Source organism: Triticum aestivum, chromosome 4B (assembly GCF_018294505.1).
Source record: "Triticum aestivum cultivar Chinese Spring chromosome 4B, IWGSC CS RefSeq v2.1, whole genome shotgun sequence".
In the NCBI taxonomy this organism is placed as follows: Eukaryota; Viridiplantae; Streptophyta; class Magnoliopsida; order Poales; family Poaceae; genus Triticum; species Triticum aestivum.
The window spans coordinates 229,588,241-229,603,439 of NC_057804.1; positions in this window are offsets into that span (position 1 = coordinate 229,588,241).

Here is a 15,199-nt window from a genome sequence, read left to right on the forward strand (position 1 = left end):
CCAAGACATGAGCTGGTTCTGCTACAACATGTGAACACGTTGTCCCAGACAAACATGATCCCATGGTAGTCTTACAATAAAACACTACCGAGTTCAAGTTGGGAACCATCAATGAGGGTATCGAAGTCCTTACATAAGTCCGGATTAGCTCTTATGAAGGAACTCCTTCTCCTTGAACAAATCAATCAGTGGCTTGGTGTGCTAGGGATACATATAGATTGAAGGTTGCAAGTCTTCAAACCACAGAATTCTTCGCACGTGTGCATGACTGATTTGGAATGATTCCAAAGAAAGCAACATTGACTTTCTCGAATCCACGGCGGCAACTTGCATCAGATGCACATGAATTAAAGGAAGTCACTACCTTCATCCAAACATATGCTTCATGAACGAAACACGAAGAAATGCTTACACAAGTTTCCAACACTAGGTTGATGTTCAACATGACTCATGGGAGAGACAAAATGCTGCTGATGGTCTCAACAACAACTCATCGAGATTTCCATGTAAATGGAATTCCATAATTATGTGAACAAGTGATAGCATTGGTCAGACCCAAAAGATATAATGGTGTATGCTCGAGGGATCAACCACGAGTAAGACAACATTACGAGCATCGTTGGTACTGATTTGACTTGACGATAGCCCACACTCAAATCAAAGGATTGATAAGACAATAGGTCCAGCAACTGATCACAGGGACCAATCGATGAAGATATCATCTTTCTTCAACACACACTACACAAGAATATCCCTTTAGAACGAACTAAGTCAGGAAAGCTTTTATCTTCCAACTCTCCAAGTTGTTGTCTAGCTTAACCAACTAGCTCAGGGATATCTATCACCGATCTTGGAGAGAGGGTGGTTCACAAGAAACCAACTTGATCACGAGCTCAGCACAGCGGTCAGGTGACAACCTGGTAATACTTCCGAGAAGTTCTTCGGAAAATCACGAACCACCGCTATGTTGCTAAGCTCGAGAACAATCTTGCTTTCCAGGGCAAGACGATATGATCAAATAAGCAAGGATTGGCACTATCCTAACTCACTAATCGGAGAGTGCACCAGAAATAAGAACTAGGTAGCACAATCAACCTTAGGGTGACGATTCAATAATCAACACGCTAAGAATGAGGTTATCGTCCATTTAACTACCAAGCAATGGAGTTGCTAGCAGTATTGATTTCACACACCACGATTCACTTGTCGGCATTCCGGTTACGAAAACACAGGAACCGAGGAATGAACAATGATGGCAAGAAGTATCACTGTACCAAGAGTTCATAGGATGGTGTGCAATTCCTATAACAATCCCGATATAAAGATGGTAATACTCCAAGGTAGAGCAGAGCAAAAGCAAGATTAGCAATTTGATCTGTGGAGTACGACTTCTTTGACCCAATCCTGGAAATGGAAGTGGTACTGGAGTTTGTTTCTCCTAGTCATTCCGGATAGAATGGCTTGACGGACCACAAGAATAATAGGCATCGATGAACGAACGCACACATACTCTTGACTATCAATTGATAGACGAAGGTCAGTAGACAACTAAAGAGGGACAACTCAAAGGAACATATAACTTTCTGAGTTGTGGATGCATAGATTAGTATGTCGAACCATGTTCAACATAATTCTTCCGGATAACCCATGCAGAAAGGTTGAGCTGGCAGAGTCACAATATAGCATGGAGAACTCATCGAGAGCACTCTTGTTGTCATCTTTTGGTTCAGAAGAACTCCTGCCAAGAATGGTTCATGGTAATTGGAAGAAGGATGTACCACGAACCTCGAGGACTATCGCAAAGGTTACTAATATCCTAAAGGAACTAGCAAACCCTATCAACATGAAGTAAGTAGAGTGAATCTCGGGTTCAGAACCCAGGAGTAGAATGCCTACTACTAAGTAGCACCACGGGATGCTTTCGAGAATGATGGCCAGAATCTTCACACTGGGAACACAAAACATTGCTAGATTACTAGGTGACTCCCTAAAACACCTAGAGTCATAATAATAACTCCAACATAAATGTCAAGGCAATAGAATACCTCCACTCAACAATTAGTGTGATTGAGCTGGCATAAAGGAACACCGAAACCAGAGGGAAAGGATTTTGCAAATGCATCAGACTATTTAGAAACCTGGGATGACTCGGACAGCATAACGGCTATAAATGCTCAGAAAAGATTTGAGACATTCACAAAAATGGTGGCATAACCACTCAGAAGCACAATATCAAGGTTTCGAGATCAATAATTAACATAAAGAGGTAGAAACTGAACTGAGTCTTAAATCCAACAATCTTACAAGTCTACAGATTAGTAACACGTGATCCTGATAGAAAGAGGAGAAAGCCTAGTTCTTAACCCCCATAGAAGAGAAGATGATGACTCAGATCAGAAGGCCATGAGGTATAAGGAGTAAAAGAGCCTTACGTTCCATCCACAATCAATTCCCCTACATAACTAAAGAATTTCTAGACTCAACTTCGACCAGTTTGGCTTGGTAATCCTACAGGCAGTCAAGCTCTGATACCAACGCTGTCAGGACCCCGACTCAATGCCACATCGATCTAGCATGTAACACCTCATATCACTTTGCGGCCTCACGCACGGTATTCCCACGGGTGTCGCCTTACCTTTACCCGGGACCGTTTGCGCCTTTTGGCACACGTATATGACAGTGTTGCTAGCATCCATATGATAAGGAGCCCGGGCTGACATGGCTAGTCGTAAACCCAAAGTGGCACAAACTTACAGGGACAGGCATCCATGACCCAACATAGAACGTGTCGGTCATCAGCGAGTGAATCCAGGCTGTAGCACTGGGCTAGCAGGACTCCGGTGAACCGGGCTGTAGCGGGCTAACAGGACTCCGGTATTCATCGCGTGACATTTCCCCCAAGGGACAGACACAGGAACGAAGAAGGACACATGCCGGCTAGCCTAAGTGTTCCGGAGCAGTAGCAAGCTACCATGGCTCGGTGGAAACACTAGGAGACATTTCCCAGTAAGAGAGGCTACTAAAGATAAACAACTAGATAGTCAGATCCCACACATACCAAGCATTTCTATAACATACACACAATATGCTCGATATGTGCAGTACAACATGGCATCACAAAATGACTCTACGACTCAAGTAGTTTATTCAATAGGCTCCGAGGAGCGAGATATTACAAACATGGGTCTCATGACCCAACATTCAGAGCATACAAATCAAAACACAACCGGAAGCTATCATGTCTGAGTACAGACATCTATAAATGAAAAAGGCTGAGAAGCCTGACTATCTACCAGATCCTGCCGAGGGCACAAGATCGTAGCTGAGGTAACAAGCTAAACGTCGAAGTCCACGCGGAACTACTAGCGAGACCGAAGTCTCTCTGCAAAAACATAAATTAAGCAATGTGAGTACAAATGTACCCAGCAAGACTTACATCAGAACTAACTACATATGCATCATTATCAACAAAGGGGATGGTGGGGTTTAACTGCAGCAAGCCAGCTTTGACTCGGTGGCTATCCTGAACTACGACTGCAAGTAACTCTTTTGAGGTGGCGCACACGAGTCCACATATTCACCATATCAATACACCACTATGGATCCGCTCCCGTCTCCCTACGAGAACGCTATCCATAGCACTCACACTTATCTTGCGTATTTTAGAGTATCCACTTTCACTTGTCTATGAACTGATATAAGCAACCCAGAAGTCCTTTACCGCGGACACGGCTATTCGAACAGATGATATTAACCCTGCAGGGGTGTACTTCTTCATACATGTTTCCACCACTTAGCGTCTGCACACGACATGTGCTCGGCAGACTTCAAGCGAAAGCCGACGTGGGTGTAGACCACTACCTACCTAAACACTCAAGTCTCTAGTCCAGGTTTATCACCTATTCGGGTTCCATCCATGAGGAGATCCGGCCGGAGTTTCGCTCACAGCCCCAAACGATATGAACAGGGTTCCATGACACCAAACGAGCGCCCGGTATACCCGGCCACGTGCCTACCTGTCAGGACCCCGACTCGATGTCACATCGATCTAGCCGGTAACACTTCATATCACTTTGCGGCCTCACGCACGGTGTTCCCACGGGTGTCACCTTACCTTTGCCCGGGACCGTTTGCGCCTTTTGGCTCACATATATGATAGTGTCGCTAGCATCCATATGATAAAGAGCCCGGGCTGACATGACTAGTCGTAAACCCAAAGTGGCACAGACTTACAGGGACAGGCATCCATGACCCAGCTTCGAACGTGTCGGTCATCAGCAAGTGGGTCCGGGCTGTAGCACTGGGCTAGCAGGACTCCGGTAAACCGGGCTGTAGCGGGCTAACAGGACTCCGGTACTCAAAGCGTGACATTTCCCCGAAGGGACAGACACAGGAACGAAGAAGGACACATGCCGGCCAGCCTAAGTGTTCCAGAGCAGTAGCAAGCTACCATGGCTCAGCGGTAACACTAGGAGACATTTCCCGGTAAGAGAGGCTACTAAAGATAAACAACTAGATAGTCAGATCCCACACATACCAAGCATTTCAATAACATGCACACAATATGCTCGATATGTGCAATACAACATGGCATCACAAAATGACTCTACGACTCAAGTATTTTATTCAATAGGCTCCGAGGAGCGCGATATTACAAACATGGGTCTCATGACCCAACACTCAGAGCATACAAATCAAAGCACAAGCGGAAGCTATCATGTCTGAGTACAGACATCTATAAATGAAAAAGGCTGAGAAGCCTGACTATCTATCAGATCCTGCCGGGGCACAAGATCGTAGCTGAGGTATCAAGCTAAACGTCGAAGTCCACGTGAAACTACTAGCGAGACCGAAGTCTCTCTGCAAAAACATAAAATAGGCAAACGTGAGTACAAATGTACCCAGCAAGACTTACATCAGAACTATCTACATATGCATCATTATCAACAAAGGGGTGGTGGGGTTTAACTGCAGCAAGCCAGCTTTGACTCGGTGGCTATCCTAAACTACGACTGCAATGTAACTCTTTTGAGGTGGCGCACACGAGTCCACATATTCACCATATCAATACACCACTATGGATCCGCTCACGTCTCCCTACGAGAACGCCATCCATAGCACTCACGCTTATCTTGCGTATTTTAGAGTATCCACTTTCACTTGTCTATGAACTGATATAAGCAACCCAGAAGTCCTTTTCCGCGGACACGGCTATTCGAATAGATGATGTTAACCCTGCAGGGGTGTACTTCTTCATACATGTTTCCACCACTTAGCGTCTGCACACGACATGTGCTCGGCAGACTTCAAGCGAAAGCCGACGTGGGTGTAGACCACGACCTACCTAAACACTCAAGTCTCTAGTCCAGGTTTATCGCCTATTCGGGTTCCATCCATGAGGAGATCCGGCCGGAGTTTCGCTCACAGCCCCAAACGATGTGAACAGGGTTCCGTGACACCAAACGGGCGCCCGGGTTACCCGGCCACGTGCCTACCGCATCACAGCCCACCCCTACGGTCAGCGCTGTCCACGGCCTCCAGCATACTACAAACACCAGAAACTACTTGCAACTCCTGGACAGAGGACTAGGGTGAATAAGAAGTCGAGCGGGGTCATATTTCAGGGCCCAATGTATGGTAGTAGCTGAATCATGGATCACAAACACAGAACTCAGTTCCTGGGGACGGCTGCAATGAGACAACCCACCATGTACTCCTACATGGCCTCTCACCGCTACCTTTACCAAATCGTGTTCACACACTTAGCTCACACACAGTAGGACATGTTCACACGCCTCTGATTCATCCCCGATGAATCAGACCTGACTCAACTCTAAGCAGTAGCAGGCATGACAAACAAGCATGAATGAGTAGGCATAACAGGGCTCAAACAACTCCTACTCATACTAGTGGGTTTCATCTATTTACTGTGGAATGACAGGTCATGCAAAGGATAAAGGGGTTCAGCTACCGCAGCAAGTAACAGATGAATCGGTGTTGTCCTAATGCAGTAAAAGAGAGCAGGAGCGAGAGGGTAGGATTGTATCGGAATGAACAAGGGGGTTTTGCTTGCCTGGCCCTTCTGAAGATAACATTGAGTCTTCATCAGTGTCAACGATCACATCGTCGGTATCGCGTCTATCGAGAGGGGACAAATACCGGCAACACAGAGAAAACAATCAATGCAATGCACAATATGATGCATGATCATGACATGGCAAAATGAATGTGTTTTGAGCTAATGCAACTAGCAACAGATTAAATGAAGTTGGTTTGAATACAAGATTCAAATTCAAACTCCATATGTGATTATTTAAATGCCCTTTATATGATTTGTGCTAAACAGCACCTATAAGTTGTTCTAACATGCATGAAAATGGTACAGATGGATTCCTTGAATTTTTCTGATAATTTTTCATATATAATTTATTTAATTTGGAGTTACGGTTAATTTTCTATGAATTATTAAAGTTTTAGGCATTTTCTGGAATTTTCTGATTATTTAGAATTAAGATAATTCCAGAAAATGAATTATGGCGTCAGCATGACATCACCTTGACGTCAGCAGGTCAACAGGGCGCCCCCAGGTCAAACCTGACCTGTGGGACCCATATGTCAGCGTCACAGGTTAACAGGGGGGTTTATTTAGTTTAATTAAAAAGGTTAGGGGGGGGTCGGGCCCACTGGTCAGCGTCAGGGGGGGGGGTTTATTTTAGTTTAATTAAGGATTAGGACAAAAGGGCCCACATGTCATTGTCCGCAGGGGGGTTATTTAATTAAACTAAACTAACTAATTAACAGGGGGCTGGCCCCACCTGTCATCGACCCAGGGGGGGTTACGCCGTGGTCAAGTGGTCAACCCCACCGGCGGCTTGACGCCGGCGAGGCCAGCCGCGGTGGTGAGCCTCGGGTTTTGCCCACAGGGCTCAGTTTGGCGCGCGGAGCACAGCTTCGGGATGCGGACGCTCGTCCGCATCCAACTGTGGTGGTGGCGCGGCCGGGGAGTGGCCGGAGTGGTGCCGGCGACGAGCTCGGCGGCGGCCGAAGCTCGGGTGCAAGTGGGGATGGGGCTGCGGTGCGCAAACGAGCGCGGCGAGGTTTCACGGAGGCTCTACGCGATGCGGGGAGCGCGTTGGGCGCATGCCCGGGACCAAATGGTCACCGGAGCTACGCCGACGTTGAGCTCAGGCGGCGGCGCGTTTCGGCCATAAAGGGGGCGACGGCTACGGCGATCAAATGAAGCGGGGAAGAGGGGGAAAGGGTGGAGGAGCTCACAGCGATCACGAAGAGGGGCTCGGCTTGCTCGGGGACGGCCGGAGTTCCACGAATTTGGGCGACGGCGACCGGCGGGTCTGAGGTAGGAGATGAGCTCGGGGAGGATGTTCGGGGCTTCTGGAGGGGCGTGGCTCGGTGGAAGAGGAGGAGGGGGTCGAGGCGAAGCTCGAGGGCGTGTCGGAGAGGCTGCGGGATGGCTGCGGCCGCGGTAGCGGCGTCGGCGGCGACGAGCTCCGCTCGGTCGCGGGAGGGAGAGGGAGCAGAGGAGAGGATGGGGACGAGAGAGTGAGCGACGGGTTCCAGGAGGGGTGCGTGGCGTCGCTAGAGAGGCCGGGGGGAAGCAGGAGGTGGCCGGAAGCAGGAGGTGGCCGGGGCGCGTGGCCGCGCGCGCCGGGCGCGTGCCCGTCCTCCTGGCAGAGGAGGAAGGCGACAGGGGAGGCGCTGGTGGGCTGGGCCGGCCAGGGGGGGGGGAGCTGGGCCGGCTCGTGGCGCCAGGTAAGCTGGGCTTCTCTCTCTCCTTTTTTTCTATTTACTGTTCTGTTTTATTTTTTTTTCTATTTCTGCAATTTGTTTTTGATTTGTTTTAATATCAAATCATTTTATAAAATCCTGGAAATAATTGTGGGTGCTTTCTGAATTATTCCAGTGACCCTTATCAATTTCCAACATTTATTTGAGCATTTAAATTATTTATAATATTTAAATGCCCAAGTCAAATACAATATGATTTAATTCAGTGACCAAATATGCCCTGCAAAAATATAAACCATTTTTGGTAGATGCTTCCACCTCAAACCAGAAATGTTGAACATTTTTAGAGGACATTTTGAGTTCAATGAAAAGGGTTTTATTTTGACCCTAGTTGAATTCATTTGGTGTTAGGGCTTAGTCCATCCCCATCTCAGGTTTAATGAAATTTAAACATGATGTAACACCCTAATGCATGCACTAGACATTGTCAGAACTAGGGATGTGACAACTCACCCCCACTAAACAAGAATCTCGTCTCGAGATTCAAGCGTAGGGTAAGGTGAAGGGGTAACGCAGACTAGTATAATCTTCACGATCCAGGGTGCACTTCAATTGAACGTTGATTCGATCACCATCATTGTCTTGAAGTCTTGCTCTGAGAAATCCTGTCAACATGACATGGAGGGAAGAAGGAGACTTTAGAAGGGTCGATCTTCTTGAAGATCGAACAACTCACGGAATGAGACATAGGACCATCTCTCGGGTTGAGACACGAGATACACATCAAGAGGGGTGGAAAGAAACGGATGACGAAGGTTCACTAGGTGGACAACAATTTCACGCTTAAGAGTGTGGTAATCGGTTGTCAACGTAGCGAGGAGTTGAGTTGCCATGATACCATAACGATACACCTTAGGGAAGGTGACTCGTAGAGATATCCCCTTAAGTGGCAAAAAGAATTACTTTTGATTCAAAGATCATTGAAACTCTTTAAACCAGCCTAAGACAATTCTCGAGCGATCGTTTGGAGGGGGTCGGTAGAATGGCATACTCAAACTTGGATGATGTGGATTACCTTGTTGAAGACAACGTAATGGATGAATTTGCTTATCACCAGAAATGGAAGAGACCCATAGTAGAATGACACATTGGCGGTGCCAGCTGGGAACAAAATGCAAATGCTGGGAATGATTCTGGTAACTGGGGAAGAACCCAACAATAGAGAGTGAATTCACTGTTTGAAAAGGTCATAGCATTGCCGAGGGAACTGAGTGCAAACCCAGTTAGTGCCGATGATAACACGTAGCGCTTGTGCGTGCTCTCAAGAACTTGAGCATTTCCACAATCATCAAGGTTTTATCAACAACCGTGTCGAAGATCCTGGCAACACAACTTGCTACCATGATGAATGGTGATGGATGATGCAGATGCAAAGGAAGATAACACTTTCTCAGATTTCACCCTAGCGAGGCCAAGGAAACAAAATCTGGATGATCGACCGAGAGACATTTAGCACTCCACTTCTAATGTTCTCCTTGACGTGCTAGTGTAACCCATTCTTAGATATGGTTTGCTAACTAGAACATCAAGTAAAGGTCGGACTTCGGGAGCAATAGAATCCATAAGGAACAGTTACGGAGGTAAATCCTACGAAATCCTTATGGGGAGGTGGCCAACTTCCTCAACCAAGATACTACAATAATAGGTCTTCCGGCTGGGTGTGTTGGCCACGACATCCACTTTACCGGTTATCGAGGGACCAATATTATAGTTTTTGGGAAATGTTCCAACCATCATATCTGCCTGAGACTCAGATCTGATTGGTGTCAGGATATTCCAGGCTCATCGAGTCTTAGGAAGAAAAATGAAAGTTTGCAACACAAATCGACGAGATGACGTTGCGGGATTCTCGGGAGATGAACTACGATAGCAAGCTCCAAAACATGAGCTGGTTCTGCTACAAACATGTGAACACGTTGTCCCAGACAAGCATGACCACGTGGTAGTCTTATAATAAAACACTACCGAGTTCAGGAGGGGGAACCATCAACGAGGATATCGAAGTTCTTTCATAAGTCCGGATTAGCTCTTATGAAGATACTCCTTCTCCTTGAACAAATCAGTCGGTGGCTTGATGTGCTAGGATACTCATATGGAATGAAGATGATCAGTCTATCAAACCACAGAATACTTCGCACGTGCGTAACTGACTTGGGATGGTTCCAGAGGAGGCAAAAAAAAACAAACCTTCTCGAGTTCACGACGGCAACTTACATCAAAATGCACGTGAATCAAGGAAGTCACTCCTTTCATCCAAACATATACTTCATGAACGGGGCATGAAGAAAATGCTTTCAAAAGTTTCCAACACTAACTTAATGTTCAACAACATCATGGAGGAGATAAGAATGTTGTTAATGGGCTCAACAACAACTCATCGGAATTTCCATATCACTGGACTTCCACCATCGTGTGAACATGGTGATAGCATTGATCAGACCCAAAAGATATAATGGCGTATGCTCGAGGGATCAACCATGAGTAAGACAACATTACGAACATCGTTGGTTCTGATTTGATTTGACGATAGCCCACACTCAAATCAAAGGATTGATGAGACGATAGGTCCAGCAACTGATCACAAGGACCAATCGATGAAGATATCATCTTTCTTCAACACACACTACACAAGAATATCCCTTTGGAACGAACTAAGTCAGGCAAGCTTTTATCTTCCAACTCTCCAAGTTGTCGCTTAGCTTAACCAACTAGCTCAGGGGTATTTAACACCGATTCTTGGAGAGAAGGTGGTTCACAAGAAACCAACTTGATCACGAACTCAACATAGCGGTCAGGTGACAACCCGGTAATACTTCCGAGAAGATATTCGGAAAATCACGAACCACCGATATGTTACTAAGCTCGAGAACAATCTCGCTTTTGAGGGCAAGACGATATGATCAAATGAGTGAGGACTTGACAAAATCCTAACTCATCAATCAAAGAGTGCACCAGGAAATAAGGACTAGGTAGCACGATCAGTCTTAGAAGGATGATTCGAAAACCAACATACTAAGAATGAAATTATTATCCTTTAACTACCAAGCAACAAGGTTGCTAGGAGTATTGATTTCACACATCACGATTCACTTGTCGGCATTCCGGTTACAATAATACAGGAACCGAGGAATGAACAATGATAGCAAGAAGTATCACTGTACCAAGAGTGCATAGGGTGGTGTGCAATTCCTATAACATCCCGATATAAAGATGGTAATACTCCAAGATAGAGCAGAACAAAAGCTGGATTACCAATTTGATCTGCGGAGCACAACTTCTTTGACCCAATCCTGGATATGGAAGAGGTACTGGAGTTTGTTTCTCCAAGTCATTCCGAACTAGAACAGCTTGACGGACCACAAGAATAACGGGCATCGGTGAACACGAATGCACGACATCAACTTGGCTATCAACTGATAGACGAGGGTCAGAAAACAACTAAAGAGGGACAACTCAAAGGAACATACGATTTTCTGAGTTGTGGAGGCATGGTTTAGCATGTCGAACGAATTCCACATATTTCTTCCGGATAACCCATGCAGAAAGGTAGAACTGGCAGAGTCACAATGTAGAATCGAGAACCCATCGAGAGCACTCTGATTGTGATCTTTCGATCAGCGAGGAACATCTGCCATAAGCGGTTCATAGTATTTGGGAGAAAGGAATACCACGAACATTGAGGACTAATGCAAAGGTTACTAATATCCTGAAGGAACTAGCAATTACTATCAACATGAAGTAGGTAGAGTGAATCTCGGTTCAGAACCCAGGAGTAGAATACCTACTACTAAGTAGCATCACGGGATGCTTTCGAGAATGATGGCCAGAATCATCACACTGGGAACACAAATCATGGCTAAATTACTAGATGATCCCCTAAGACACCTAGAGTCATAATAATAACTCCAACATAAAGGTCGAGGCAGTAAAGTACCTCAACTCACTGAGTTGTGTGATTAATCTGACCAAAGGCACATCGGAAACAGGAGGAAGGGATTTGCAAATGCATCAGACTGTTTGGAAACCTGGGATGACTCGGACAGCATAACGGCTGTAAATGCTCAAAAAAGATTTGAGACATTCACAAAAATGGTGGCATAACCACTCAGAAGCACAATATCAAGGTTTCGAAATCAACAGCTAACATACGGAAGTAGTAGGAGCTGAACTGAGGCTTGAATCAACAATCTTATAAGTCTACGGATTAGTAACACGTGATCCTGATAGAAAAAAGAGATAGCCTAGTTCTTAATCCCCGTAGGAAAGGTAAGATGACTCAGATCAGAAGGGCATGAGGTATAAGGAGTAAAAAGAGCCTTACGTTCCATCCCACAATCAATTCCCTTATATAACTAAAGAATATCTAGACTCAACTTCGACCAGTTTGGCTTGGTAAACCTACAGGCAGTCAAGCTCTGATACCAACGCTGTCAGGACCCCGACTCGATGTCACATCGATCTAGCCGGTAACACTTCATATCACTTTGCGGCCTCACGCACGGTGTTCCCACGGGTGTCACCTTACCTTTGCCCGGGACCGTTTGCGCCTTTTGGCTCACGTATATGATAGTGTCGCTAGCATCCATATGATAAAGAGCCTGGGCTGACATGACTAGTCGTAAACCCAAAGTGGCACAGACTTACAGGGACAGGCATCCATGACCCAGCTTCGAACGTGTCGGTCATCAGCAAGTGGGTCCGGGCTGTAGCACTGGGCTAGCAGGACTCCGGTAAACCGGGCTGTAGCGGGCTAACAGGACTCCGGTACTCAAAGCGTGACATTTCCCCGAAGGGACAGACACAGGAACGAAGAAGGACACATGCCGGCCAGCCTAAGTGTTCCAGAGCAGTAGCAAGCTACCATGGCTCAGCGGTAACACTAGGAGACATTTCCCGGTAAGAGAGGCTACTAAAGATAAACAACTAGATAGTCAGATCCCACACATACCAAGCATTTCAATAACATGCACACAATATGCTCGATATGTGCAATACAACATGGCATCACAAAATGACTCTACGACTCAAGTATTTTATTCAATAGGCTCCGAGGAGCGCGATATTACAAACATGGGTCTCATGACCCAACACTCAGAGCATACAAATCAAAGCACAAGCGGAAGCTATCATGTCTGAGTACAGACATCTATAAATGAAAAAGGCTGAGAAGCCTGACTATCTATCAGATCCTGCCGGGGCACAAGATCGTAGCTGAGGTATCAAGCTAAACGTCGAAGTCCACGTGAAACTACTAGCGAGACCGAAGTCTCTCTGCAAAAACATAAAATAGGCAAACGTGAGTACAAATGTACCCAGCAAGACTTACATCAGAACTATCTACATATGCATCATTATCAACAAAGGGGTGGTGGGGTTTAACTGCAGCAAGCCAGCTTTGACTCGGTGGCTATCCTAAACTACGACTGCAATGTAACTCTTTTGAGGTGGCGCACACGAGTCCACATATTCACCATATCAATACACCACTATGGATCCGCTCACGTCTCCCTACGAGAACGCCATCCATAGCACTCACGCTTATCTTGCGTATTTTAGAGTATCCACTTTCACTTGTCTATGAACTGATATAAGCAACCCAGAAGTCCTTTTCCGCGGACACGGCTATTCGAATAGATGATGTTAACCCTGCAGGGGTGTACTTCTTCATACATGTTTCCACCACTTAGCGTCTGCACACGACATGTGCTCGGCAGACTTCAAGCGAAAGCCGACGTGGGTGTAGACCACGACCTACCTAAACACTCAAGTCTCTAGTCCAGGTTTATCGCCTATTCGGGTTCCATCCATGAGGAGATCCGGCCGGAGTTTCGCTCACAGCCCCAAACGATGTGAACAGGGTTCCGTGACACCAAACGGGCGCCCGGGTTACCCGGCCACGTGCCTACCGCATCACAGCCCACCCCTACGGTCAGCGCTGTCCACGGCCTCCAGCATACTACAAACACCAGAAACTACTTGCAACTCCTGGACAGAGGACTAGGGTGAATAAGAAGTCGAGCGGGGTCATATTTCAGGGCCCAATGTATGGTAGTAGCTGAATCATGGATCACAAACACAGAACTCAGTTCCTGGGGACGGCTGCAATGAGACAACCCACCATGTACTCCTACATGGCCTCTCACCGCTACCTTTACCAAATCGTGTTCACACACTTAGCTCACACACAGTAGGACATGTTCACACGCCTCTGATTCATCCCCGATGAATCAGACCTGACTCAACTCTAAGCAGTAGCAGGCATGACAAACAAGCATGAATGAGTAGGCATAACAGGGCTCAAACAACTCCTACTCATACTAGTGGGTTTCATCTATTTACTGTGGAATGACAGGTCATGCAAAGGATAAAGGGGTTCAGCTACCGCAGCAAGTAACAGATGAATCGGTGTTGTCCTAATGCAGTAAAAGAGAGCAGGAGCGAGAGGGTAGGATTGTATCGGAATGAACAAGGGGGTTTTGCTTGCCTGGCACTTCTGAAGATAACATTGAGTCTTCATCAGTGTCAACGATCACATCGTCGGTATCGCGTCTATCGAGAGGGGACAAATACCGGCAACACAGAGAAAACAATCAATGCAATGCACAATATGATGCATGATCATGACATGGCAAAATGAATGTGTTTTGAGCTAATGCAACTAGCAACAGATTAAATGAAGTTGGTTTGAATACAAGATTCAAATTCAAACTCCATATGTGATTATTTAAATGCCCTTTATATGATTTGTGCTAAACAGCACCTATAAGTTGTTCTAACATGCATGAAAATGGTACAGATGGATTCCTTGAATTTTTCTGATAATTTTTCATATATAATTTATTTAATTTGGAGTTACGGTTAATTTTCTATGAATTATTAAAGTTTTAGGCATTTTCTGGAATTTTCTGATTATTTAGAATTAAGATAATTCCAGAAAATGAATTATGGCGTCAGCATGACATCACCTTGACGTCAGCAGGTCAACAGGGCGCCCCCAGGTCAAACCTGACCTGTGGGACCCATATGTCAGCGTCACAGGTTAACAGGGGGGTTTATTTAGTTTAATTAAAAAGGTTAGGGGGGGGTCGGGCCCACTGGTCAGCGTCAGGGGGGGGGGTTTATTTTAGTTTAATTAAGGATTAGGACAAAAGGGCCCACATGTCATTGTCCGCAGGGGGGTTATTTAATTAAACTAAACTAACTAATTAACAGGGGGCTGGCCCCACCTGTCATCGACCCAGGGGGGGTTACGCCGTGGTCAAGTGGTCAACCCCACCGGCGGCTTGACGCCGGCGAGGCCAGCCGCGGTGGTGAGCCTCGGGTTTTGCCCACAGGGCTCAGTTTGGCGCGCGGAGCACAGCTTCGGGATGCGGACGCTCGTCCGCATCCAACT